This window comes from Pongo abelii, chromosome 1 (assembly GCF_028885655.2).
Source record: "Pongo abelii isolate AG06213 chromosome 1, NHGRI_mPonAbe1-v2.0_pri, whole genome shotgun sequence".
In the NCBI taxonomy this organism is placed as follows: domain Eukaryota; kingdom Metazoa; phylum Chordata; class Mammalia; order Primates; family Hominidae; genus Pongo; species Pongo abelii.
Window position 1 is genome coordinate 124,178,283 of NC_071985.2, and position 27,815 is coordinate 124,206,097.

At 38.4% G+C, this 27,815-nt stretch overlaps 1 long non-coding RNA gene across 1 annotated transcript; it reads left to right on the forward strand.

The window, feature by feature from the left end:
* On the forward strand, nucleotides 1-27,810 carry LOC129049826 (uncharacterized). The gene is made up of 3 exons (XR_008513194.2): nucleotides 1-2,268; nucleotides 5,841-5,950; nucleotides 27,014-27,810. It is a non-coding gene; the product is annotated as an uncharacterized LOC129049826 (long non-coding RNA).
* The last annotated feature ends 5 nt before the right edge of the window (nucleotides 27,811-27,815 follow it).

The window sequence follows — 27,815 nt, forward strand, 5'->3', positions numbered from 1 at the left end:
AAAAAAAGACAAATCCGACAGAGAAAGCTTCCTTCTACCGCTTCCTCTCCGCCTTTCTTTTCAGTTTTTGCACCGCCTCCTTTCTCCCCCACCCCCTCCTGTGGTTTCTTTCCTTTGAGTTTGAGAGCCATGGGTTAATAGAGGCAATTAAAATATCAGCGTTGTTTTGGTCAAATTGAAATCCTAAAACTAAAATTTCCTTTAAGTACTCTAAATTCACGAGCCTTCAAATATAAAAGGAAGATAAGGTAGGAAAAAGGAAAATGATGTGCTGAGGGCCTATCAAGTGCCCAGGCACCGTACTGCTGCAGGCGCTTTCTCTCGGGTGTAGCTTATCTAGTTCCTGTCACCCAGGACAAAAGATAAAAGAGCAAAGAAGCAGTTAAAATAATACCTTCCCTTTAAAAATTTGTCTGTCTATACTGAGAACCGAAATGCTTAAAATCAAATTCTGCAGGGAGCCTGGCATGGTGTCGTGCGCCTGTAATCCCAGCTACTCGGGAGGCTGAGGAGGGAGGTTAGCCTGAGCCGGGGAAGCGGAGCTTGCAGTGATCGGAGATCGCGCCACTGCACTCTAGCCTGGGCAACAGAACGAGCCCCTGTCTTAAAAACAAAACAAAATCTTCAGGACAGGCTTTAAAAAAATCTCCCTAGGGGAATAACAATTACCTGCCTTCTATAATCATGCATATATTGTTACAATGAATGTTACAAAGTTGGTTACGTGATGTTCGTGTTTTTAAACTGAGTTATTGTCATTTTCACTCAGATTCTGCCACAGTAATCTCTGAAAGGGTTTAATTGAAAATATATTCTTTCTCAGTTTACTCCTTTACTCATTCATTCATATAAAAAATTGCTTAAAATGTCAATCATTGGCTAGACCCCATAACCAAAAGCCAATAACTGCCCTCAAGAATTTTACAATCTAGTGAGGAAGACATGTTTAGACAGGTCATTAAAAAAACACAACCTAGCACCAAGCTATGTAGAACTCAGAGAAGCAATTAATTGAAGTTAATCAGTTTTCTGAATTTCAAAGGATGAAAATGATTTGGGACAAAGTGGGGTAAGTTGTTCCAGGAGAAATAAATAAAAAAAAATAAATAAAGATTCAGAGGCAGGTTCGGGGGTGGGGATTTGGTAATGGATAAAGCTTCTTACCCTGGAGGATATGGGGCAAAGACAGTGAGACACATTTGGGGACTTTGAGGTTTGTCATTTAGAGCACTGGATGAATGTTAATTTCATTGACTGAACATTGAAAGCAAGAGGAGGGCAGGTTGGGAATGGAAGAGATAATGAGTCTTTATGGGATCTGCTTGCAGTACATCTAGGGAGAGAGAGGCAGCCTTAGCTCATAGAAATGCATTGGGAATTGAAAATATACATTTGGGAATTGAGGTAATCGCTGATGGCTGAAGCCCAAAAGGTGGATAAGGATGAGTTACTCTGAAGAATATTTAAAGGGTAGACAAAGAGGAGATTGTGAGGGTGCCTAAGAACAAGCAGTCAAGAGAAAAAGGAGATGAAGAAAGAGATGGCCTGGAGGCCCAGAGGGTTTTAATCATGTAACATTCGTAGTTACAAAGTTCTGTTGTGTGCCAGGCACTATGCTGGGTACTAGAGATGCAAATGAATAAGACATAGGGGCTTATAAAGGAATGGAGAAAAACAGAGATATGCAAACAAATCAACTAAAGTGTGTGTGTGTGTGTGTGTGTGTATGTGAGCATGTGTGTGTGTGAGAGAGAAGAGAGAGAGAAAGAGAGAGAGCAATCTGTGATCCATGTAGGACAGAGGACCATTTCAAGAGAGTGCTGCAGAGCAGTCCCAGAGGATTTGGACTGAAAAGAAGCTACTGAATTGAAGGTCTAGGAGGTCTTTGGTAATCTTGGCAAGAGAAGTCATCTAAAAGATAGTGACAAAGTAAGATGAAAAGTGACAAAGTAAGTGAAAAGTAAGATAGTGACAAAGTAAGGTGGGTAAATAAAAATTGTATTTTTATTGATATTTTTCTGATTTTTTTGTCAGTGAATGAAAAGAGGGAGAGAATGGTGACCAGATGAGGACAGTTCAAGCTTTTTCAATAACATTCAGGAACTATCCAATATTTAATGAGTGTCTATTAGGTGCCAAGCACCTTAATAGGTCCTATGGATTTGAGATGCAGTCCCTGTCTTAGATCTCACGGTCTACTGGAGGACACAGAGAAGTAAGCAGGCAGTTGCAGTACAATGTAACACTGAGTGCTGTCTGTGTATGATGGTAAGTGGAGACTGCTATGGGAGAGTATAAAAGCATCTAACAGGGATAAGTAGTAGGTTTATGGAATGCTTTCTAGGGTAAGTGAAGCCTGAATTCAGGCCTTTAAGCTGAGGCCTGAATAATGAGCATGGGTGGGGAGCAGTTTCCAGGAAGGAGGTAGTGCCTGTGCAGAGGCTCAAAGGAAGAGAGACCATGTTGCAGAGGGAACTGAAATTAGTTCTGTCTGGCTGCAACTTAGAGTCGGGTACAGTGACAAGGGTTAACAAAGAGCCATTGAAGTTTTAAAGCAGAAGCATGATATATTCAGATTTACATTTTGTAAAGCTCTTCTACTTTATAAAATGGAAGATAGGAGACAGTCTGTTACTCTTTTTTAGATTCATGGTTTGATTATTAAACCCCTGATAGGAGTCATAGTCAAGGCAGGAAACAGATATCATATTCAATGTGTTTAAATGAGGAAAGTTTCATGAAAGGACTCTTCACAGAGTTGACAGGGTAAGGGACCCACAGTCTGGTGAGAGGTTGAAAGGAAGAAGGGATAAATATCCTGATTTCTCTCACCTCCTACTTTCTGATCTCTTGGTGGTGCTTCCCATGATCCAAAACCAACCAAGGCCAGAGGGTAGAGGGGCGCGGAACATGCAGTTCATAGAGGACAGACTCCTGGGGCACAAAGTAGGGCACTGAAAGGTAGAGAATGGGTGGAGGTAAGGGGACGGAAAGCCACTAGCACACAAATGATACAGTCAGGGTTCACCATAGGAAGCTGAAACCACTCTGGATATTTCAAAAAAAAAAAAAAAAAAAAAACGAAAAAACAAAGGGATTTCATCCAGGCACTTCACTGCTTCTGAAATCTGTGGAAGGGCTGAAGGAGTTCGACAGCAGACTGTCGAATTCAAAGTCACATGCTTTGTGGTAAACATTACTAGTGTTCACTAGTATCTGGTCCTCCTTGATTTCTGAGCATATGGGAGTTTACAGTTCCCAATTCCCTTGCGGTTAGGTGGGGCCTTGTGATGAGGTCTAGCCAATAAAATGTGAGAAGTAACATGTCACTTCCAGGATGAAACAGTGAAAAGCCTTTGAGCAGTTCTCTAGACTACCTCTTCCCTGCCACAATAGTTATAGAGGAGACCTTGGATTAAGATGTAGCAGCCACAAGATTGAAGCAGTCCAGATTTCTGAAGTCAGCACATGGAGAGCAACTGCCCACACCTGCAGGAAACGTTTTGTCTGTGAGAAAGCAACTTTTATTATATGAAACCACTGAGATTTTGGGGGATGCTTGTCACTACAGCATAAGTCTAGTTTATTCTGACTAACATACACTGTAGCTGGGATGGGAAGCTGACACTAGAACACTGCTACTGCTGCTGCCACCACCACTGGCTCTCACACCCGTCAAGACTATGAGGAGTCTGAATGCCACAGGCATGTCATCACACCTTGCTTGCAAGTGACATAGCAGCAAGAAGAGAGCCTCCATTTCACTTGCACCTGTGTTTTCATAAGGAAATTTATTTGGCAGGCCTTATTTGCACCCAAAAATTGATTGGCAAGGGAGTCTGAGAAATGTAATTTTCAGCTTTCCAACTTCTTCAGATAGGATGGTGGAATGAATGTTGAGGCTAAGTATCTACTCCAGTACTTATAATTCAAGTTTCTCAAAGGCAGGGGTGGTTTGCTGATCATCTTTGTATCTTTTCTAAATAGCCCAGTACCTAGTGGGTATTCAATACATGTTTCTTGAAATGATCTGTATTTATAGACCTATCTAAGTGTTTTAACTCTCAGGTAACTAACTAACAATAGAGTGAATAGACATGTGCTAAGACTGCTTACTGCCAGAGGTGTGACAATTCTTACAGGTTTATTCAATTCCCTTGAAAAGCATTTACTACCCCTTAAAAATGCATACACTCCCCCTTTACCTCTCCCCTACAAAAAGGATATTTAAGTCTCAACCGTCTGGTCTTTCTTTGAGTCTCATATTTGCAGGACTACTCTGTCCATGTGCATTAATAAATTTGTATGCCTTTTCTCCTGTTAATCTGTCTATTGTCAGTCATTTCAGCAAAGCTTCAGAAGGCAGAGGGGAAGCTTTCCCATCAACCTTATACCTACAATAATTTGGTAAGAAAGTAAGATATCTATGAAACCCATAGTTCTATAAGATGTTGAAAAATGGAATGTTAGTAGGTTATATTTATGGCTGCATTCAGTAAGATATTGGAAACATAAGGTGAACTCATGCAATAATTAGCAGGTTTGCAAGCATAAATTAAAAGGAATATAAAGAGTCCAGAAATTTGGAGCCTCAAGGGATGGGAAAAACTAACTGCTCCATACCTCAAAGAATAGGAAATAAGATTGAAAAAGCTCTTGAGCAACAAGGGCCCATTAAGACTCAGCCGTGAAACAAAGATTATATTTAGGGTGGGGTCTTCACATTTAAGTCTGATGCTCTCAAAGTAGCCTCCTTAAATTGAGAGGAAGAGAGGAGTGAAGAAGCAAAGAAATAATCAGGATTGAGAATTATCTCTAGGAAACCTCAGTGTTTCTGGCATATGGAACTGACTGGAAGCAAAAAGATCAAACACTTTTCAGTTTTTGAATTACTGTATTGCTAAAGAAATCATGACTGCGTTAAAAGTTGTACTCTCCTCAAGAAAGTCATGTTCCTCGACACTCATTTTAAATGTGGTCTTAGAGGAAAAATTTCCAGAGGGCAGAGCCAGGGACCACAGAGGACAACAGATAAGCAGATTCCTCACAGATAATGGAAACAGGGTCTAGCTGAGAAACAGCTCCCACTGCCAGCTCAGAGCCATTACAATGCCTCCCTGCAAAATTTCATTTTTGTGATAGGCCAGGGTCCCACTTTTCCCCCTTTCCTACCTGGAAGTATTTACTATATTTGTTCTATCAGTATATATTGGGTGTGAGTGAGGGAAGATATTTTATTAGTTCATAAGCCACAGCTCTAATTGAAATGTTAGACTGGATAATTCTTTACAGTGGGGCTGTCATGTATATTGTACAAGGTTTAGCAGCCTCCCTGGCCCCTACCCATCGGTTGCCAGTATCATCCCCCTCACTCCCAGTTGTGTTAATCAAAAATATCTTCAGACATTGCCTAATATCTCCTGGGGGACAAAATCATTCTTAGTTGAGAATAACTGGGTCACAGGACAATGTGGAATTATATTCAGATCTGACGGAGAATTCTGTGCATTACATGGAAATCCTGCACTTTGAACTTGATGCAGTGACTGGGTGGATTTTAGGTTATCTCATTTGGTGACAATAATGAATGTATTATTTATTTGGGAAGAAGAGTGAAATGGCTTTTTTTTGGTATCAAATGGATGTACTATGGCATAGATTACTAGGTCATGACCAAACCTGTTTTCTTGAGTACACAGTTTGACTATCTTTTCCAGTTTCCCTTGCAATTAGGTGCTGCTGCAAGACTGAGTTCCAGCCAGTGGAATGTGTGCAACTTCTAGGCCTGGCCCATAAAAACCTCTTGCATATGACCCTTTCACTCTTCTCCCATCTGATAGCTGGATGTTGACGTCAAGGATGATGCTAGAAGCCAGATGTGGAAGATAGAAAAGCCTCTACCTGCCTGGGTCCCTATTGGCAATTTATAACCAGGAAATTGGTCTGTGAGGTAAGTGAGAAATTAGCATTTAATTTGCTGTGTGTGATTTTAAACATTACTATTTTAAAAGATTGTGGAAAAATACATATGATATAAAATTGACCATGTTAACCATTTTTAAGTGCACAGTTGTGTGGCATTAAGTACAGTCACATAGTTGTGCAACCATCACCCCCATCCTTCTCCAGAAGTCTTTTCATCTTGCAAAACTGAGATTCTGTACCCATTTAACAATAACGCCCCATTACCTGGAAACCACTCTTCTACCTTGCATATCTATGAATGGAATAAGACAATATTTGTCCTTCTGTAACTGGCTTATTCACTTAAACATTTAATCTTTTAAGCCACTGAAATTTGGAATGTGTTTGTTATAACAGCTAGAATTACATACTGTGTGCCTGGAACAGAGTAGATCCTCAAATAAATGTTTGCTGAGTAAGTGAACATTCAAATATTGTTAATTTGAAACATATGTTTAAGACATTATGTTGTATTTAATTTATAAATTTATATTGTTTTATAATGATATAAAAGTTATAAGATATTTAATTTTATGTGTAATATACATTTAGGTAACATTATAATTATGATCATTTAAATCAACATCAGGAGTCCATGACTTTTTACCCCATACATCATTTATTTTTGGGAAAAACTGCTATATTGGGTTGTTTGAAAAAGCATATATTCTAAGAAAATTGAATCAAGTACTTGCTTTAATTTTCCATTGCCTAAAACCAAACTCGACTAGAGTTGTTGAGGATTCATTATCAGATAATGACATAGGAGCTTGAATAATTACATTCCCAGGCAAGCAAAAAGTTTTTTAGTTTACATCAAAGGAAATTTGACAGTTAAAATAAAAAAAACCAGCAACAAAAAAAACTTCTCTCTTTGGCCTATGGTTGAATAGGGATGTTATTGATACCTAAGTACTGACATTTTGTCATCTTGATTACTAGTCTGTCTGACAGGAGAATAAAGGCTTTCAAGGAAAGAACCAGATACTTTCTGAGGCACCTCCTTTAATTCTAAAACTTGACCTCTTTCATAACTAGTTCTTTTTCATCTAATTTTCAAATTTCTATGGAAAGATGGCAAATTGCCTTTGTAATTCTTAAAAGCAACACTAGATTATATGCTTTTCTATCAGAAACCACAATATTTGTTCTATAACTTCTTTCCAGTCAAGACATATCTAGAGTGGATCAAAAAGTGTTCTTTGAGCAACTGTAATATCCCTAAGAACTCTAGACTGATAGCATGCCGGTGATCTCAACTCCAATTTTGCTCCCCACTTCCTTGCCTCCTTGACATTCTAATGTTAGGATAGCTATAGGGATGATCGCTTCCTAACCTCATATAATTATTCCTGTCCCACCAAGCAGAACTGGATATCTCTTTCTGGGAAATACTAAATACTAATTTTATAAACACATACATTTATGGAAGTTGTAGAAAATGAGGCTCTTTCTCTAAGAAAGAGCATTTTAGAAAATACTGATGCTTTCTAAAACAGTTGCGAAAATCTTTTAAGAATTTAAACCAAACCCACCTTAAATTCCAAATCTGGAAAATCTTAGTAATTTGTTGATTTACTTTGCTTATATAACCTGTACATATGTGTATGTGGAAATGCTTGGGAAATGTGTGTGTTTTTTTCCAATTAGTCTGGTTCCCATCTCCTTAGAGGTGCACTATATCATGTTTTCTGTCATTGTACTTTTTTCTTTTTTAAGACCAATTTTCTTGCAGTTCTTTGGTACGCACTCAATATCTGGTGATGTTGTATTAAAATATGGCCTTTGTTTTCAAATTTAAAAAATCCCCTTTGTTTTTTGAAAAAAGTAACTTGTTGATTTGGATCCAAATAATTTTCAAAAATTAATAAACCAAAGAGGAATGCTTTTAAAAAACCAAAGCAAAAAGCACATTCAACCAGAGCCTGTGCTATGCATTTTCTAAGTAAATTGTCACAAGACCAGAATACAATAATATTTTATTTAGCTAGATACCTGGAAAGTATTTTTAAAATTCGCATTATTTTTTCTTTTTATACCAGAGGTACAGAACTTCCAGGTACATTTTTTTACCTGTTATATATATTTTTATCAAACATGTAAATTGATCAAGTAAAATACAAAAATAAAATCGCTTCTATGACAATCATAACACAAAGACGATGTTTCCCCTAATATCATACCCATACAGTTAGAATTCTGAAATGAATCAGAGGTATGACTCAACAACAACGGATATTGATCTAGGAGTTCCCAGTTTTAATCTCAGTTCTGCTTCTGATGGTTTAATTTTGAGCAAGTGACAACTTCCCTGAGCTCATTCTGTTCTGCAAAGTGAGGGAAATACTCTAGATCAACACCGTCCAATAGAACTTTCTGCAATAATGGAAATATTCTCTGCTCTGTCCAATATGGTAGTCACTAGCCACATGTGGTGACTGAACACTTTAAATGCAGTAGGTGTGACTAAATAACTGAATTTTAAATTTTGTTTAATTCTAATTAATTTAAATAGCCACATGTGGCTAATGGCTATTTTGGATAGCAGAGGTCTAGACTCACTCTCATTCACTCACTTAGCAAGCATTCAAGTGCCTACAATTTGCCAAGCAAGCATCTGGATAGGTGGGGAAGGTGCGTCATCACAACATCTTTGTCTTCAAGGAGTTAACTTGAAGAAAACTAAGTACTTTGCTAGTACATGTGGTTCAATAAGCATATGCAAAAAGCTCTGTGTACTCATAGAGGAGAGAGCAATAACCAGAAGGTATATCATCTCTAAGGTCCTCTTCAGCTCTAAAATTATATAAATATAGATATATATGCATCTATATATCCACATATCTATCTATGTATATCTATATCTATGTATATATATTAGATAGATATATACTTAGATCTAAATGGATATATATTCATAAATATATATGGATATACCTCTGCTATCCAATATTCTAATATATAAATATATTTAAATATATAAATATATGAATATATAAATGTAAATATATATTAAAATGTATACATATCTATGTATATCTATATCTATATATATTAGATAGATATATATTTAGATAGATCTAAATATATATACATAGATATACATATTCATATGTATCTATCTCTGTATATTTTATATGTATTTATATTTATATATTCATATATTCATATATTTAAACATATTTCTATATTAAAATAGTGGATAGCAGAGGTATATCCATATATTTGTGAATATATATTCATATATATAATTATATATTTAAATATATAAATTTATGCATTCATATGTATATTTAAATATATAAATTTATACATTCAAATATATATTTTAATATTTATGTATTTATGAATCTCTATTTATGTACATGATATCCATCTATCTATCTGTCTATTTTTAAAATTAGAGAAGGGGGTCTTACTATATCGCCCAGGCTGGTTTTGAACTCCGGGCCTCAAGTGATTCTCCTGCCTCAGCCTCCCAAAGTGTTGGGATTAGAGGCATGAACCACTGTGACTGGCCAGCTCTAAAATTATATGAATTAAACTCAACAAATATTTACTGAGCACCTATTTTCTGTGCAGCTGTTTGTCAGCTCAATGTATTGGTACAGGATTATCACTCAGAGGGTAGTAGCTACAACTACTATCAGCACTCTTGTTGATTGATTGATTGATTCATTCAATATTTGGTGAGTGTTTATGAGTGTTTATGTACCAAGCACTTCACTAGACACACATTAGAAAAATGAATTTGATGGTGATTTCAAAGATTCATAGTGAAACATCGACTTTAACTCTATTTTTCAGGAGATGAATTACCAGATTCTGGGTTCACTTTGGCCATATTTAGAATTGATGGTGTTTCAAATGTTATTTCAACTTTCTAGAGCCAAATCATCAGCATTTCCTAGTATTAGTAATAAATAAAGTGAAAATTAAAGAATTGGGTATATCTGGCCATTAAAAACTATGCACACGCTTTACAATAAAATATATTGATTAAAGTAAATACTCTGAGATCTTTCTTAGAAAAGATTCTTTTATATTTTTACCTAGATATAAATATTTATTCCTTTTCAATGTACTTTTTTCTTTTTTGCTGATGTCTAGCTACAGTATCAAGTACAGTATTTTTCTATGTGTTAGATCGTGTCTTCTTTTACATAAAACTGATGTGATGTTGCCTCTTATTTTTTGGATAGACACATATTTATTTCTTCAACTATTATTTATTTAGTCAACCAGCATGCAAATATTGCTGGTTGAATAGCAAATAGTGCTATTCAATTGGAAAATACAAAAACAAATAAGAGTTGGATTGTCTTCTTAAGGAGTTGATAAAGAAAATAAGAAACAGAAGAAAGTTGAGAAAGAGGCATTTTCAAAATGTCCTTCAGAGTACTTTGGAGGTGGAAGCAGTTACTTCCAAATGAGACATTAAGAGAAGGCTTTGTGGAGGATGTGGCACTGAGCTAGACCTTGAGCCTTGAAGGAAGTGTAGAATCTGCAACAGCAGAGAAGGAAGGAAAGGCCATTTCCGAGTCAGGAAAGCACAAAATTAGGGAGGAGAAGAATGTGAGTTAAAACAAAGGAAAAAATAGCTGTGAAAAAGTAGAGGAAAATCCGATTTTAAACATAGATTGTGGCTAGATCCTGCTTTTAAATGCTAGGCTGGGGAGTCTGGACTTTATGTTGTAGATTGTAAGGCATTTGGGCAAGGGGATGAAAAATCAGAGTTATTCATTAGGAAAATTAATCTGACAGAAGTATTTAAGATATGTTGGGGTAGGGAGAGACTAAATGCAGGGACCAGTTATTGGGCTAGTTATTACAGCCATGCAGAGGATAGGTTGCTATGAGGCCCTGAATTAGGATACTATCAGGAGATTAGAGAGGAGGGGGCTCACGAGAGGTTATTGTAAAAGTAGAATCAATAAGACCTGGCAACTTACGGCATACAGTGACAGGATAAGGAAAAGAAGAAGTAAAAAATGTCTCCAATATTATACATCTTCATAAGAGAGGAGGAAGAGAAACATTTAGATTGATGTAGAAAATATACTCTGTAGGGAAGAAAAATGTATTACGTTCTGGCTGAATATGTACGTATATATTCAACTAACTTTAACTGATGCTAGTGATGAAAATGTGAAGTGCACTGGAGATATCTTGAATTTTTGCGCTGTGATAGTAATCTGAGTAGCTAGGTTACTTATATTCAATGTTGTTTCTTTTATTGTTTAAGTATATTTATGTTCTCAGACTGATGAGTTGGATAAATCCCTCTCGTAACCTTAACCTGACCTTGGTTTAGCCAAGTGTCCGAGGTTTATAGATTTTCTTACTGCATTCAAGATCTTTCAACAAGGAGATTCTTAAAATAGCACAAAAGCTCTTTCTCTTTAACAACAAAAAGTTCCCATCCATGGATGGCCTTGATTTAAGCTTTTAGCTTACACGCTTTTTGAACACTTAAATTGAAGAGCTTTCCAGATTAAATCTGATATGGTTAATATATTTAAAACAAATAGCCTGCAGACAATTACTGTCATAAAATGAAATATAATTTCTCAGTTGGAAAGCATAATTTTTATTCAACCTTTCTAAGAAGGAACATTCAGGTTTCAGTAGAATTGGTTTAAACAATTTTTTTAAGGGTTTAACAGTTGTTTTACTGGAGCATTTTCTCCAATAGGTGGATAGGGAAGATATGTTATTACCAGTGAGTCCCTAAAAGACATAATGTCTCAAGCAGTACTTTAATCCACACCTATGGTTTTTCATCTTCAATCTAAAAAGAATCACAGTAGGAATATGCAGTAGGCCTGTTTAGTATGATAATCATAATGCCATATTTAACTTTACTAATTTTTAATTTTCCTTTATATCTTAAGAGCCATCTTTCTTAAAGGCTATTTTTTATATATATATACTTTTAAGTTCTACGGTACATGTGCACATCCTGCAGGTTTGTTACACAGGTATACACGTGCCATGTTGGTTTGCTGCACCCATTAACTCTTCATTTACATTAGGTATTTCTCCTAATGCTATCCCTCCCCCAGGCCCCACCCTATGACAGGCCCCAGTGTGTGATGTTCCCCACCCTGTGTCCAAGTGTTCTCATTGTTCAATTTCCACCTATGAGTGAGAACATGCGGTGTTTGGTTTTCTGTCCTTGTGATAGTTTGCTCAGAAAGATGGTTTCCAGCTTCATCCATGTCCCTACAAAGGACATGAACTCATCCTTTTTTATGGCTGCTTAGTATTCCATGGTGTATATGTGCCACATTTTCTTAATCCAGTCTATCATTGATGGACATTTAGGTTGGTTCCAAGTCTTTGCTCTTGTGAATAGTGCTGCAATAAACATATGTGTGCGTGTGTCTTTATAGTAGCATGATTTATAATACTTTGGGTATATACCCAGTAATGGGATGGCTGGGTCAAATGGTATTTCTAGTTCTAGATCCTTGAGGAATCACCACACTGTCTTCCACAATGGTTGAACTAGTTTACATTCCAACCAACAGTGTAAAAGCGTTCCTATTTCTCCACAACCTCTCCAACATCTGTTGTTTCCTGACTTTTTAATGATCGCCATTCTAACTGGTGTGAGATGATATCTCATTGTGGTTTTGATTTGCATTTCTCTGATGACCAGTGATGATGAGCATTTTTTCATGTGTCTGTTGGCTGCATAAATGTCTTCTTTTGAGAAGTGTCTGTTCATATCCTTTGCCCACTTTTTGATGGGGTTGTTTGTTTTTTTCTTGTAAATTTGTTTGAGTTCTTTGTAGATTCTGGATATTAGCCCTTTGTCAGATGGGTAGATTGCAAAAATTTTCTCCCATTCTGTAGGTTGCCTGTTCACTCTGATGGTAGTTTCTTTTGCTGTGCAGAAGCTCTTTAGTTTAATTAGATCCCGTTTGTCTATTTTAGCTTCTGTTGCCATTGCATTTGGTGTTTTAGTCATGAAGTCTTTGCCCATGCCTATGTCCTGAATGGTATTGCCTAAGTTTTCTTCTAGGGTTTTTATGGTTTTAGGTCTAGTGTTTAAGTCTTTAATCCATCTCAAATTAATTTTTGTATAAGGTGTATGGAAGGGATCCAGTTTCAGCTTTCTAAATATGGCTAGCCAGTTTTCCCAACACCATTTATTAAATAGGAAATCATTTCCCTATTTCTTATTTTTGTCAGGTTTGTCAAAGATCAGATGGTTGTGGATGTGTGGTGTTATTTCTGAGGCCTCTGTCCTGTTCCATTGGTCTATATCTCTGTTTTGGAACCAGTACCATGCTGTTTTGGTTACTATAGCCTTGTAGTATAGTTTGAAGTCAGGTAATGTGATGCCTCCAGCTTTGTTCTTTTTGCTTAGGATTGTCTTGGCAGTGCAGGCTCTTTTTTGGTTCCATATGAACTTTAAAGTAGTTTTTTCCAATTCTGTGAAGAAAGTCATTGGTAGCTTGATGGGGATGGCATTGAATCTATAAATTACCTTGAGCAGTATGGCCATTTTCATGATATTGATTCTTCCTACCCATGAGCATGGAATGTTCTTCCATTTGTTTGTATCCTCCTTTATTTCATTGAGCAGTGGTTTGTAGTTCTCCTTGAAGAGGTCCTTCACATCCCTTGTATGTTAGATTCCTAGATATTCTATTATCTTTGTAGCAATTATGAATGGGAGTTCACTCATGATTTAGCTCTCTGTTATTGGTGTATAAGAATGCTTGTGATTTTTGCACATTGATTCTGTATCCTGAGACTTTGCTGAAGTTTCTTATCAGCTTAAGGAGATTTGAGGCTGAGATGATGGGGTTTTCTAAATATACAATCATGTCATCTGCAAACAGGGACAATTTGACTTCCTCCTTTCCTAATTGAATACCCTTTATTTCTTTCTCCTGCCTGATTGCCCTGGCCAGAGCTTCCAACACTATGTTGAATAGGAGTGGTGAGAGAGGGCATCTCTGTCTTGTGCCAGTTTTCAAAGGGAATGTTACAGTTTTTGCCCATTCAGTATGATATTGGCTGTAGGTTTGTCATAAATAGCTCTTATTATTTTGAGGTACATTCCATCAATACCTAGTTTATTGAGAGTTTTTATCATGAAAGGCTGTTGAGTTTTGCTGAAGGCCTTTTCTGCATCTATTGAGATAATCATGTGGTTTTTGTCATTGGTTCTGTTTATGTGATGGATTACCTTTATTGGTTTGCATATGTTTAACCAGATTTGCATCCCAGGGATGAAGCTGACTGGATCGTGGTGGATAAGCTTTTTGGTGTGCTGCTGGATTCGGTTTGCCAGTATTTTATTGAGGATTTTCGCGTTGATGTTCATCAGGGATATTGGTCTAAAATTCTCTTTTTTTGTTGTGTCTCTGCCAGGCTTTGGTATCAGGATGATGCTGACCTCATAAAATGAGTTAGGGAGGATTCCCTCTTTTGCTATTGATTAGAATAGTTTCAGAAGGAATGGTACCAGCTCCTCTTTGTACCTCTGGTAGAATTTGGCTGTGAATCCATCTGATCCTGGACTTTTTTTGGTTGGTAGGCTATTGATTATTGCCTCAATTTCAGAGCCTGTTATTGGTCTATTCAGAGATTCAGCTTCTTCCTTGTTTAGTCTTGGGAGGGTGTATGTGTCCAGGAATTTATCAATTTCTTCTAGATTTGCTAATTTATTTGTGTAGAGGTGTTTATAGTATTCTCTGATGGTAGTTTGTATTTCTGTGGGATTGGTGGTGATATCCCCTTTTCATTTTTTATTGCATCTATTTGATTCTTCTCTCTTTTCTTATTTATCAGTCTTGCTAGTGATCTATCAATTTTGTTGACCTTTTCAAAAAACCAGCTCCTGGATTCATTGATTTTTTTGAAGGGTTTTTTGTGTCTCTATCTCCTTCAGTTCTGCTCTGGTCTTAGTTATTTCTTGCCTTCTGCTAGCCTTTGAATTTGTTTGCTCTTGCTTTTCTAGTTCTTTTAATTGTGATGTTAGGGTGTTGATTTTAGACCTTTCCGCCTTTCTCTTGTGGGCATTTAGTGCTATAAATTTCCGTCTATACACTGCTTTAAATGTGTCCCAGAAATTCTGGTACATTGTGTCTTTGTTCTCATTGGTTTCAAAGAACATCTTTATTTCTGCCTTAATTTCATTATGTACCCAGTAGTCATTCAGGAGCAGGTTGTTCGGTTTCCATGTAGTTGTGCAGTTTTGAATGAGTTTCTTAATCCTGAGTTCTAATTTGATTGCAGTGTGGTCTGAGAGACAGTTTGTTGTGATTTCTGTTCTTTTACATTTGCTGAGGAGTGTTTTACTTCCAACTATGTGGTCAATTTTGGAGTAAGTGTGATGTGGTGCTGAGAAGAATGTATATTCTGTTGATTTGGGGTGGAGAGTTCTGTAGATGTCTATTAGGTCCACTTGGTGCAGAGCTGAGTTCAAGTCCTGGATATCCTTCTTAACCTTCAGTCTCATTGATCTGTCTAATGTTGACAGTGGGGCGTTAAAGTCTCCCATTATTATTGTGTGGGAATTCAGTCTCTTTGTAGGTCTCTAAGGACTTGCTTTATGAATCTGGGTGCTCCTGTACTGGGTGCATATATATTTAGGATAGTTAGCTCTTCTTGTTGAATTGATCCCTTTACCATTATTTAATGGCCTTTCTGTCTCTTTTGATCTTTGTTGGTTTAAAGTCTGTTTTATCAGAGACTGGAATTGCAACTCCTGCTTTTTTTTGCTTTCCATTTGCTTGGTAGATCTTCCTCTATCCCTTTATGTTGAGCCTATGTGTGTCTCTGCATGTGAGATGGGTCTCCAGAATACAGCACACTGATGGATCTTGACTCTTTATACAATTTGCTGGTCAGTGTCTTTTAATTGGGGCATTTAGCCCATTTACATTTAAGGTTAATATTGTTATGTGTGAATTTGATCTTGACATTATGATGTTAGCTGGTTATTTTGCCCGTTAGTTTATGCAGTTTCTTCCTAGCATCAATGGTCTTTACAATTTGGCATGTTTTTGCAGTGGCTGGTACCGGTTGTTCCTTTCCATGTTTAGTGCTTCCTTCAGGCGCTCTTGTAAGGCAGGCCTGGTGGTTACAGAATCTGTCAGCGTTTGCTTGTCTGTAAAGGATTTTATTTCTCCGTCACTTAAGAAGCTTAGTTTGGCTGGATATGAAATTCTGGGTTGAAAATTCTTTTCTTTAAGAATGTTGAATATTGGCCCCCACTCTCTTCTGGCTTATAGAGTTTCTGCTGGGAGATCTGCTGTTAGTCTGATGGGCTTTCCTTTGTGGGTAACCCGACCTTTCTCTCTGGCTGCCCTTAACATTTTTTCCGTCATTTCAACCTTGGTGAATCTGACAATTACATGTCTTGTGGTTGCTCTTCTTGAGGAGTATCTTTGTGGTGTTCTCCGTATTTCCTGAATTTGAATGTTGGCCTGCCTTTCTAGGTTGGGGAATTTCTCCTGGATAATATCCTGCAGAGTGTTTTCCAATTTGGTTCCATTCTCCCCATCACTTTCAGGTACACCAATCAAACGTAGGTTTTGTCTTTTCACATAGTCGCATATTTCTTGGAGGCTTTATTCATTTCTTTTTACTCTTTTTTCTCTAAACTTGTCTTCTTGCTTTATTTCATTAATTTGATCTTCAATCACTGATACCCTTTCTTCCACTTGATTGAATCGGCTACTGAAGCTTGTGCATGAGTCATGTAGTTCTTGTGCCATGGTTTTAAGCTCCATCAGGTAATTTAAGGTCTTCTCAACACTGTTTACTCTACTTAGCCATTCATCTAACCTTTTTTTTCAAGGTTTTTAGCTTCCTTGCAATGGGTTCGAACATCCTCCTTTAGCTCAGAGAAGTTTGTTATTATCAACCTTCTGCAGCCTACTTCTGTCAACTTGTCAAAGTCATTCTCTGTCCAGCTTTGTTCTGTTGCTGGGGAGGAGCTGTGATCCTTTGGAGGAGAAGAGACACTCTGGTTTTCAGAATTTGCAGCTTTTCTGCTCTGGTTTCTCCCTATTTTTGTGGTTTTATCTACCTTTGGTCTTTGATATTGGTGACCTACAGATGGGGTTTTGGTGTGGATGCCCTTTTTGTTGATGTTGATGCTATTCCTTTCTGTTTGTTAGTTTTCCTTCTAGCCATCAGGTCCCTTAGCTGCAGGTCTGTTGGAGTTTGCTGGAGGTCCACTCCAGACCCTGTTTGCCTGGATATCACCAGCAGAGGCTACAGAACAACAAATATTGCAGAACAGCAAATATTGCTGCCTGATTCTTCGTCTGGAAGCTTCGTCCCAGAGGGGCACCCGCCTTTATGAGGTGTCAGTCAGCCCCTGCTGGGACGTATCTCCCAGTTAGACTACACCGGGGTCAGGGACCCACTTGAGGAGGCAGTCTGTCCGTTCTCAGAGCCGATATGCCATGCTGGGAGAACCATTGCTCTCTTCAGAGTTGTCAGACAGGGACGTTTAAGTCTGCAGAAGCTTCTGCTGCCTTTTGTTCAGCTATGCCCTGCCCCCAGAGGTGGAGTCAACAGAGGTAGTAGGCCTTGCTGAGCTGTGGTGGGCTTTGTAAACGGCTATATTTTGTTTGTTAGGTTGTTTGAGGGACAGGAGGGCCAAATCTTAAGGTATGTTGAGACACCCAGTATCATTTTCTTTCTTTGGCATGCTTCAAAATACTAAGAAAAAATGGGAGGTTGCTATGTGGGAACAGGAAGACTGCTGCATACTTGGCAAGTAAGTTTGGCTGAAGAAGATTGTAGCAGAATCTCACCCTGATGGTTTTAATCCATCAGGATGCAAGCAAAGCAAGAAAGCAAATGAACAGACAAGCCAACACAACAACAAAATGCCAGAACAATAATTGTGGATGATAAAAAGAGGAGAAATTCCCCTCAGTGACATGTGGGAAATGAAGCTGAGATAAATGCAGAAACAACTTACTTAAAAGCAAGTTTTATCAAAATTATTCAGGTTTGGCTTCAATTTTTGGCTTTACTTTTAGTGCAGAAGTGATTTCTTAACATGTAGCTTAGCTAATCAAGCACCTTCATTTGTGGAACCCTGTTTTCAGGCTAAGTATATTGGTCTTGCCCTAATATGATAAGCCTGGGCTATAGTATGAATCATATTGCTGCCTTCAAGATAGAAGTTGTTAGTAAGAGAGGGATATAGTGGTTATGTGGAATAGAGGGGAAAGGGCAGGAGGAAAGGGCTCCATCTGTCTTTGCTGATTATGGTGACATTAAGTATTGAATAATTCAGATGTCCTTTAATTTACCCTGTAGGTGTATTCCTGAAAAGTTGTATATAAACTGATTTATTTTGGTTGTTAATCAAATCTGAATGACTACCTCATATTTTCATAATTATTTTTATTTCATATTGATTTGTAATTGGAAGCGATTTTTAATACTTTCATTCTAAGTTTCTCTGCTACTTCTTACCTCTCACGCAGTTAAGGCCTGCTTTGTAAATCTCAATACCTATTTATTGGCTATGACTTTAAACATTCCTTTAATGTGAAAAATGGCCCTTTCCTCTATTTTCTTAATTTAAACACTGAAAATCTGGAATTCTGTAATAATAATAATGTCAGCAAACATTTATTGAGTACCTACTATGTATTATGCTATGCATTGTTCTAGACTAAGAACCTCATGTATTCATTTATTTAAGCCTCGCACTCTATGAAACAGATGATATTATTCCTCCATTATACGGATGAAAAAACTGAGGCACAGGGAGATCAGGCATCTCTCTTAAGGTTACCCAGTCAATAAATGACAGAATGCTTGTATGTCAGGGTTTCCTAAATGTGGCTCATAACTGTGATTGAGTCAAACTTGGAAGGTTTTATGGTCACTTGTTTATAATCTATTGGGGAACCTGCCCCAATAGTCACATAGGTTCTTTTCTATTTTCCTTAAGTGTCAGCCAGCTTGAAAAATAAAGGGACAGAGTACAAAAGAGAGAAATTTTAAAGCTGGGCATCCAGGGGAGACATCACATGTTGGTAGGTTCCGTGATGCCCCCCAAGCCACAGAACCAGCAAGTTTTTATTAGGGATTTTCAAAAGGAGATGGAGTGTGTGAATAGGTGTGGGTCACAGACATCAAGTACTTTACAAGGTAATAGAATATCACAAGGCAAGTGGAGGCAGGGCAAGATCACAGGACCACAGGACTGGGGCGAAATTAAAATTGCTAATGAAGTTTTGGGCACCATTGTCATTGATAACATCTTATCAGGAGACAGGGTTTTTAGAGCAACCGGTCTGACCAAAATTATTAGGCGGGAATTTCCTCTTCCTAATAAGCCTGGGAGCGCTATGGGAGACTGGGGTCTATTTCACCCCTACAGTCCACAGACCATAAAAGACGACCACACGTGGGGGGCCGTTTATAGGCCTATACCCCCAGCACGTATTCTCTTTCCCAGGGATGTTCCTTGCCAAGAAAAAGAATTCAGCGATATTTCTCCCATTTGCTTTTGAAAGAAGAGAAATATGGCTCTGTTCCGCCCTGCTCACCAGTGGTCAGAGTTTAAGGTTATCTCTCTTATTCCCTGAACAATTGCTGTTACCCTGTTCTTTTTTCAAGGTGCCCAGATTTCATATTGTTCAAACACACATGCTGTACAATTTGTGTAGTTAATGCAATTATTACAGGGTCCTGAGGCAATATACATTCTCCTCAGCTGACAGGATTAAGAGATTAAAGTAAAGACAGGCATAGGAAATCACAAGGGTATTGATTGAGGAAGTGATAAGTGTCCATGAAATCTTTACAGTTTATGTTTAGAGATTGCAGTAAAGACAGGCATAAGAAATTATAAAAGTATTAATTTGGGGAACTAATAAATGTCCATGAAATCGTCACAATCCACGTTCTTCTGCCATGGCTTCAGCCGGTCCCTCTGTTTGGGGTCCCTGACTTCCCGCAACAATAATCCATTAATCAATTTGTTTATTTAACAAATATGTATTGAGTTCCTACTCATTGGTAATGACTCTTCTATGCACTGAAGAAACAGCAATGGACAAGGCAAACAAAATTCCTGCATTCATGAAGCTTCCATTCTGGCAAGTGAGCAAATATGTAATATCAAATAGTAATAACTTCAATGAAAAAAAATAAAATAGAGTAAGAGTCAGGGCAGGGACAGTGGGAGGATGCAAGGTGCTATTTTTGATAGATTGGACAAGCCTTCTCAAGGATGTCTGAATGAAGTGCAGGACAAAGCCATAAGTAGATGGTAGAACAGAGTTCCAAGCAGGGGAATAGCAAATACAAAAGCCCTGAGGCAGGAATGAGCTTGCTTCTTTCAAGGAACAATAAGAAGATTTGAGAAGGGTGTGCATTGGAAAGTGTGGTAGAAAATGAAGTCAGAGCAGCCATAGAAGCAGGAGGCCATGAAAAAATGTTTGAATTTTTTTGAGTGTATCGGAAAGCTGTACAAAGGTTTCAAACAGGGAAGTGGCATTATCTGATTTGAATTTTGAAAAGTTCACTCACCCTAGATGTTGTGTGAAGAACTCATTATATGGACATCAGCTATCACTGGATGAGATATGGTGGAGGCTTAGATTCATCTGCTCACATGTGGAAGACTGTGGGAGGAGGTTTTTGGAGAGAAATAAAGTGTTCTGTTGTGTACATGTTAAACTTAAGAAATTTTTAGACAGCCAAGTAGAGACTTTGAGGAGGCAGTTGAATATAGAAATCCAGAACTTCACTGGAATTAATAGCTCTGGAGATAAAAATGTGGAAGTTGTCAATGGCTAGATGTATGAAAAGGCTGGGACCAAATGTGATCATCTGGAGGTGAATATAAATAGAAAAGAGAGCCCACTATTCCTATCAAACTACTAACTTCATTTTTCACAGAAATAGAAAAAACTATTCTAAAATTTGTATGGAACCAAAAAAGAGCTCACATAGCCAAAGCATCCTAAGCAAAAAGAACAAAGTCAGAGACATCACATTACCTGACTTCAAACTGTACTGCAAGGCTATGGTAACCAAAAAAAGCATGATACTGGTACAAAAATAGAAAATCACCAATGGAAGGAACAGAATAGAGAACCCAAAAATAAAGCCACACATCTACCGCTAGTAAGCAATGGGAAAAGGACTCTATTCAATAAATGGTGTTGGGATAACTGGCTGTCCATATGCAGAAGAATGAATCTGGACCCCTATCTCATACCATATACAAAGATTAACTCAAGATGGATTAAAGACTTAAATGTAAGACCTGAAACTATAATAGAAGAAAAGCTAGGAAATATCCTTCTCAACATCAGCCTTGGCAAAGAATTTATGACTAAGTCCTCAAAAGCAATTGCAATAAAAGCAAAAATTGACAAGTGGGACATAATTAAACTGAGGAGCTTCTGAATAGCAAGAGAAACTATCAATGGAGTAAATAGATGACCTAGAGAATGGCAGAAAATATTTGCAAGCTATGTATCTGACAAAAGTCTAATGTTCAGAATCTATAAGGAACTCAGCTGATTCACTGCAGCTGAGGGCCTAATTATAAAATAACCCTATTAAAAATGGGCAAAGGACATGAACAGACACTTCTTAAAAAAAGATATACAAGCAGCCAACGAACATGAAAAAATGCTCATCACTAATCATCAGAGAAATGCAAATCAAATCCACAATGAGATACCATCTCACACCTGTCAGAATGGGTTTTGTTAAAATGCCAAAAAATAACTGATGTTGGTGGGGCTGTGGAGAAAAGGGAATGCTTATACATTGTTGCTGGGAATGCAAATTTGTTCAGCCTCTGGGGAGAGCGGTTTGGAGATTTCTCAAAGAAGTAAGAATTGAACTACTATTCAACCAAGCAATGACATTACTGAGTTTATACCCAAAGGAAAATAAATCATTCTACTAAAAAGACACATGCACCTCTATGTTCACTGCAGCACTATTCACAATAGCAAAGACATGGACCCCACCCAGGTGCCCATCAACAGTGGATTGGATAAAGAAAATGTGGTATTAATGCTTATATACCACGGAGTACTATACAGCCATAAAAAAGAATGAAGCAATGTTCTTTGCAGCAACATGGATGCAGCTGAAGTAATGAAGAAACAGAAAATCAAATAACACGTGTTCTCACTTATAAGTGGGAGCTAAACATGGGGTACACAGGGACATAAGGAGGAGAACAATAGACACTTGGAAATACAAGAGTGGGAAGGAAGGGGGGCAAGAGTTGAAAAAATACCTATTGGGTTCTATGCTCACTTCCTGGGTGGTGGGTTTAATCATACTCCAAACCCTAGCATCATGCAATATGCCTTTCTAACAAACCTGCATGTGTACCCTGGAATCTAAAATAAAAATTGAAAAACAAAAGAAAGAAAGGAGAGCCCAGGATGCAATGAAATATATTTAATATTCTGTGAATATTCTCAAAGCTTCTTCTTCCCATCACAAATAATAGCCATTGATGATCATTGTCTAGATTCATGAATTCATTAGGGTTTAATATAGTGGTAATCTAATTCTGTCATTCTTTCTTCAATTTACTTGCTGGAATACTTCTGTAAGAGAAAATTCAATGACTTAACCTAATAAAAGTTTGTTTTTTGCTCAAGCAATAGTCCAGTGAGGCTGCCGCTGATGTCTTGACTATACTGGACTCTCTCCTCTACGCACTAACTCAGATCACTTTCCTCTGGGTCTTTGAAATCTTCTCTATTAAGGTGGTGAATGGAAAAAAAGAATGGGGGATCAGATGTGGCAAGATTTTACAGGCCAGGCCTGGAAGTGTTCTTTTTCTACCTACATTCCATTGACTACAACAGTCATATGGCTGTACCTAACTGCAAGGGAGGCTGGGATATGTAGTTCAACTGTATGTCCAGGGGGAAAACAGAAATAATTTGGTAAATCATTAACCAGTTTCTGGCCATATGGCCATAAACTTGAAAATACACAATCACACATTTACAATTTGTGGTATATGCTGTAAAGTAAAATAATATATACGAATGAGAATAGTTGGCTGGGGGCAGAGAGCTATAATACTTCAGGAAAATCCTTTGCTATGAGATAATATTTAAGCTGAGACCTAACAAATGAGGACAAGAGTGGTAGGAGGAAGAATCTTCTAGGCATGTATGAAGGTCCTGAGGTAGGAAAGAGCTTAGAGAATCCAAGGACCTGAAAGAAGACCCATGCAGCTGAACCTGGAAAAGAGAGTTATGAAACAAGGCTAGACAGGTAGGCAAGGCCCATATCATGCAGTGCTCCATAGAATTGGTAAAGAGTTAGCATTTAATTGCAATAGCAGTGGAAGGACATAATATGATTAGTGTTTTTTAGTATTTAATGCTAATAGCAATGGAAAGGCATGATGTGGTATTTCTAACAGAATGTTAAAATGGGACTCTTCCTGATTCACTGCAGCTGAGGGCCTAATTAACCCCACATTTCAAAGTGCAGTGACTGAGATCATCTATGGCAGAATTATGAAAGAGGTGCTGAAACCACTTCTGTGGATCTTCACCCCTCTGCCTATCTTAAGGCTATATAGGAACTAAAATTGAAAAGGCCAAGGAGATAGTTGAGATTTGGAAATTCCCATTTAAAGAATCTCCAATGCATCATGTCTTCCCTACAACCCCATGAGAGATTGGTAGGACAGGTATTTTTACCTTGCCTCAGGTGTGCTAGTGAGGGGTGCTCCAAGGAGACCACATGGAAGGTTTGACCTGTAGCCTCTGGAGTCCATGGGTCACACAAATACCTGGTAAATAGCTTACTGTCATCAAAGTAAGGAACTGCATTTGGAAAGTTAACTAGTATTGACAGTTTGCATTGGCAGCCCCAAGGTATGAAATCCTTGGGAGGAATATATACATGCGGTCATTTAAAAGGGGATCATGCTTAAGAGACCTTCTGTCCACACCAGACAACCTTAGCAGACAGAGGCTGGAGACGTGTCTTCAGATTCAGAAGCTGAACGTGGGGCTGGAGTGGGTATGTAAGCACCCAGCTAAGTCGAGGCTTTGCCTATTTCAATGAGCTCCAATCAGAGGAACTTACAGAGGACTATCTAGGGTGCATTTAAAAATAAAAAATAAATAAAAAAAGAGGAGATCGAGACCATCCTGGCTAACACGGTGAAACCCCGTCTCTACTAAAAAATACAAAAAATTAGCCAGGCGTGGTTGCGGGCGCCTGTAGTCCCAGCTACTCGGGAGGCTGAGGCAGGAGAATGGCGTGAACCCGGGAGGCGGAGCTTGCAGTGAGCCGATGCGCCATCGCACTCCAGCCTGGGCGACAAAGCGAGACTCCGTCTCGAAAAAATAAAAAAAGTCCTGAGAGCAAGAGTCAGCTTTAAACACCTGCCACGGCCAGAGTCTGTCAATGGTAGATTACGCCTGTGTCTGTCACACAAGATCTTTTCTGTTTCTTATCTCTCTTTCCTGGCCCCTCCAACCTTGGCTGGCTGAAGCGGCTGAGACAATAAGAGGAGGAGGCCAGGAGAGAGGAGCCAGCCCCAAACCGCCAGCCCTAGCAGGTTTGGGGTTTGGGTGGGTGGTGGGGAGGAAGCATTAACTGTAATGAAATTCAGTGTTTCAACCAACACGCTGAACTGGGCATTTGTATTATTGCAATGAGACCATTTTGAGACTAAAAGACAGAATTTGTATGAGAGCACCAAAAAAAAGTCAAGGGACTTGCCCCAGGCACCAGGAAAGAACCTGTCTTGCAGAGCCGGTTTGATCAGGCTGTTGGGAAGAAAAGAATAAAGTTGTTTTCTGTTCTCACTTCAAGGTTTCTGGTTCTATATAAAAGTTACTTGTTTAAACAATCACACTGGTTGCTGTGTGGAAATCAGACCAGAGGATGGCAGGTGTGAATGCAAAGGGTCAGTGAGGAGGGGACAGCTGGCTCCTCCACTTCCTAGCTGTGTGATGTTGGGAAAGTCAGTTAACTTCTCTTTGCATCAGTTTCTTCATCTTCAAGTGGTGCTAGAATGCTTTATAGGGTTATTGAGAAGAATAAATCAGCTAATGCGTTTAAAGCACTTAGAGGGGTACCTGATCCATAGTAAGGATTATAAGGTGTTTGCTACTATTTTTATTTTAAAAATTCTGATTGTAGCAGCCCCAATGTAAGACAGTGTTGACTTGGACTACCTTTAACCAGAGAGCGTGAAAAAGCTCATGATGTATTTTAGAATGATATTCAACAGGGCTTTGTGGGGGATGATTGCATATGGAGACTGAGGCAGAGGGAGAGGACAAGAATCGCTCCCAGGGTTCTGGTTTGGACATCTGGTTGGAATTGAGATGACTGAGGTTGAGGATGACAAGAATGGTATACAAGCTTAATAGAGATTCCTGGTTACTGATGCTTTAAAAAGTATGCATTTTATTTTATTTTTTAGAGACAAGGTCTCACTCTTGTCTGGGCTGGAGTGCAGTGATGCAATCATAGTTCACGGCAGTCTCGAGCTCTTTGGCTCAAGTGATCCTGCCACCTCGCTTCTAGAGTAGCTGGGACTACTGATGGGTGCACATGTCTGGCTAATTTTTGCATTTTTTTAATTGTAGAGATGGGTTCTCACTATGTTGCCCAGGCTGGGCTTGAACTTCTGGCCTCAAGCCATCCTCCTGCCTTGGCCTTCTAAAGTGTTGGAATTACAGGCATGAGCCACTGTGCCTGGCCAAAAGTCTGTGGTTTAATAGCATTGAAAGCTCTGAGTATCACGGGAGTGATTTTTCTGAAGTGTAAAGGCTCTAAAACAAAGTACTTGTTTTGCTTGGTCACCTTCTGATCCTTTGTCCCACTCTTTTAGATAATGGTGCGGGGGGAGTCTAGGTAATTATGTAATAATATGGTTTTTGTTTTGAGAACCAAGAATGACCTCAACAGGCAATCAGTCCTTGCATAATAAACACTGTTAGAAAATAAATGGCATAATATTAACAGTTCTAAAACTAAAGTTACTGTCTTTGACAGATGTCTTCTAAAATTGTTATATGTCTAATAAACTCAGTAAAAAATATATTTATCCAGTGGGGACTGCAATATAGTGACAGGCCTTTTTTTTCAAAAGCACACACATAAATGCATGGATAAAATTTTAGTGCTTATGTTTTAAATACCTTGAATGGCTTGTCACCTTACCTTGGCTATTGGAAGTTGATCTTTGAAACTAGGTAACAGCCTGATTCCCATCCTAAAGATATGCTGTGGAGGTATAGAAATACTGTCCTTTGGTATTAATTCTCTATTTTCTTCCCTACCCTCCTGGGATACAGTGTTGAGAATCAGAATTTCTCTTTCTCCTGAGGTCTTGCCAAAAGCTGTCTTTATTACCCCGTCCTGGCTTGCTAGGGGTTGTGGAAGAGCATTTATATTAGTTGCTAGGGCTGACCAGTGAACAAGTGGCTGAGGGCCATTTTTATTCTCAGTCTTTAAATTTTGTAAGAACTATAAAAGTGACTCGAATAACACTTTGTAGACTTGCATGAGGGGTCATCAGAACTTTCCTCTTAGTTGTCTTTCTTGACAGCACTCCACTAGGAAAGGCTGAGTCCTTCAGGGCTCTGTGAGTGGGAAGAGCAGGGTGTTCTCTGAGACCTTGGTGTCCATGGTCACACCATCCACCTGGCCTGGGGCCTCATCTGGCTTAATGACTACAGTATTCTTGATGTAGCAAGTATTCTTTTAGGTAAAAATAATAAACCTCCTGCAGTTTAGTGACAGATGTTTGGTTTGGCAATGTTACTCTTGCTTTTGGCAAACTCATATGGTGGCGAAGCAAATCCACATGATCCAGAAGGGAGAAAATAAGATCAAATGTTAAAATGCTATACTAATCCCCTAGCAGATAACAGATGGATGGGAGAGGAGGCCTTGGCTTTCAAACAGTGACTATCTTAGATAATAGAGGAAAAATTTGAAATCCATACAGGTACATATCAGGAAGTTAAAGTGCCTAAAACCAAATGTTTAATGTTGTTATATCTCCTTTTATTTTTAGAGCCATAGTGATCAGCTGGTAACATCCGCTTTGAAAATTTCCAAGGCCAACATCATCTCAGTCATGAATTATGGTACTTTGGGGAATCTGTTGGATATTTGTTTATGTACTAGAGTGAACCTAGAACTGCTTATTCCTTTGCTTCCTTAAAAATGTATTTTCTAAAGTCAGCTGATTAGCAAAAAAAAAAAAAAAAATTATTGTCTTTTAATTTTCATCAAAGTAATATGTATACATAGTAAAAATAAGGTAGTGCTGAGGAGTTTATACTGAAAAACAACAGCTGTCTGCCACACTTCCCAGTCCCACTTTCCAGAGGAAAACCGCCTCCCTTTTTTGATAAAAAAAAAATTACATATTTTTGAGACAGGGTTTTACTCTGTTGCCTAGGCTGGAGTGCAGTAGTGTGACCATGGCTCACTATAGCCTTGACCTTCCAAGCTTAGTGGATGCTTCCACCTCGGCCCCTTGGGTAGCTGGGACTACAGGTGTGTGCCCCCGTGCCTGGCTAATTTTTTCATTTTTTGTAGAGACAGAGTCTCACTATGTTGCCCAGGCTGGTCTCGAACTCCTGGGCTCAAGCGATCCTCCCACTTCTGCCTCCCAAAGTGCTGGGATTATAGGTATGAGCCACTGTGCCTGGCCAAGATTAAAATTTTTAATCACTGATTTTTATCCCTTTATTCCTTTAAACTGCCTCCTGCAAAGTTACAACTGAAAGTAATTTGGTGTGTATCTTTCAAGACTTTATTTCTATGTGTTGTACTTATTCTCTATAATAAAAACAAGGATTTAGCTACTC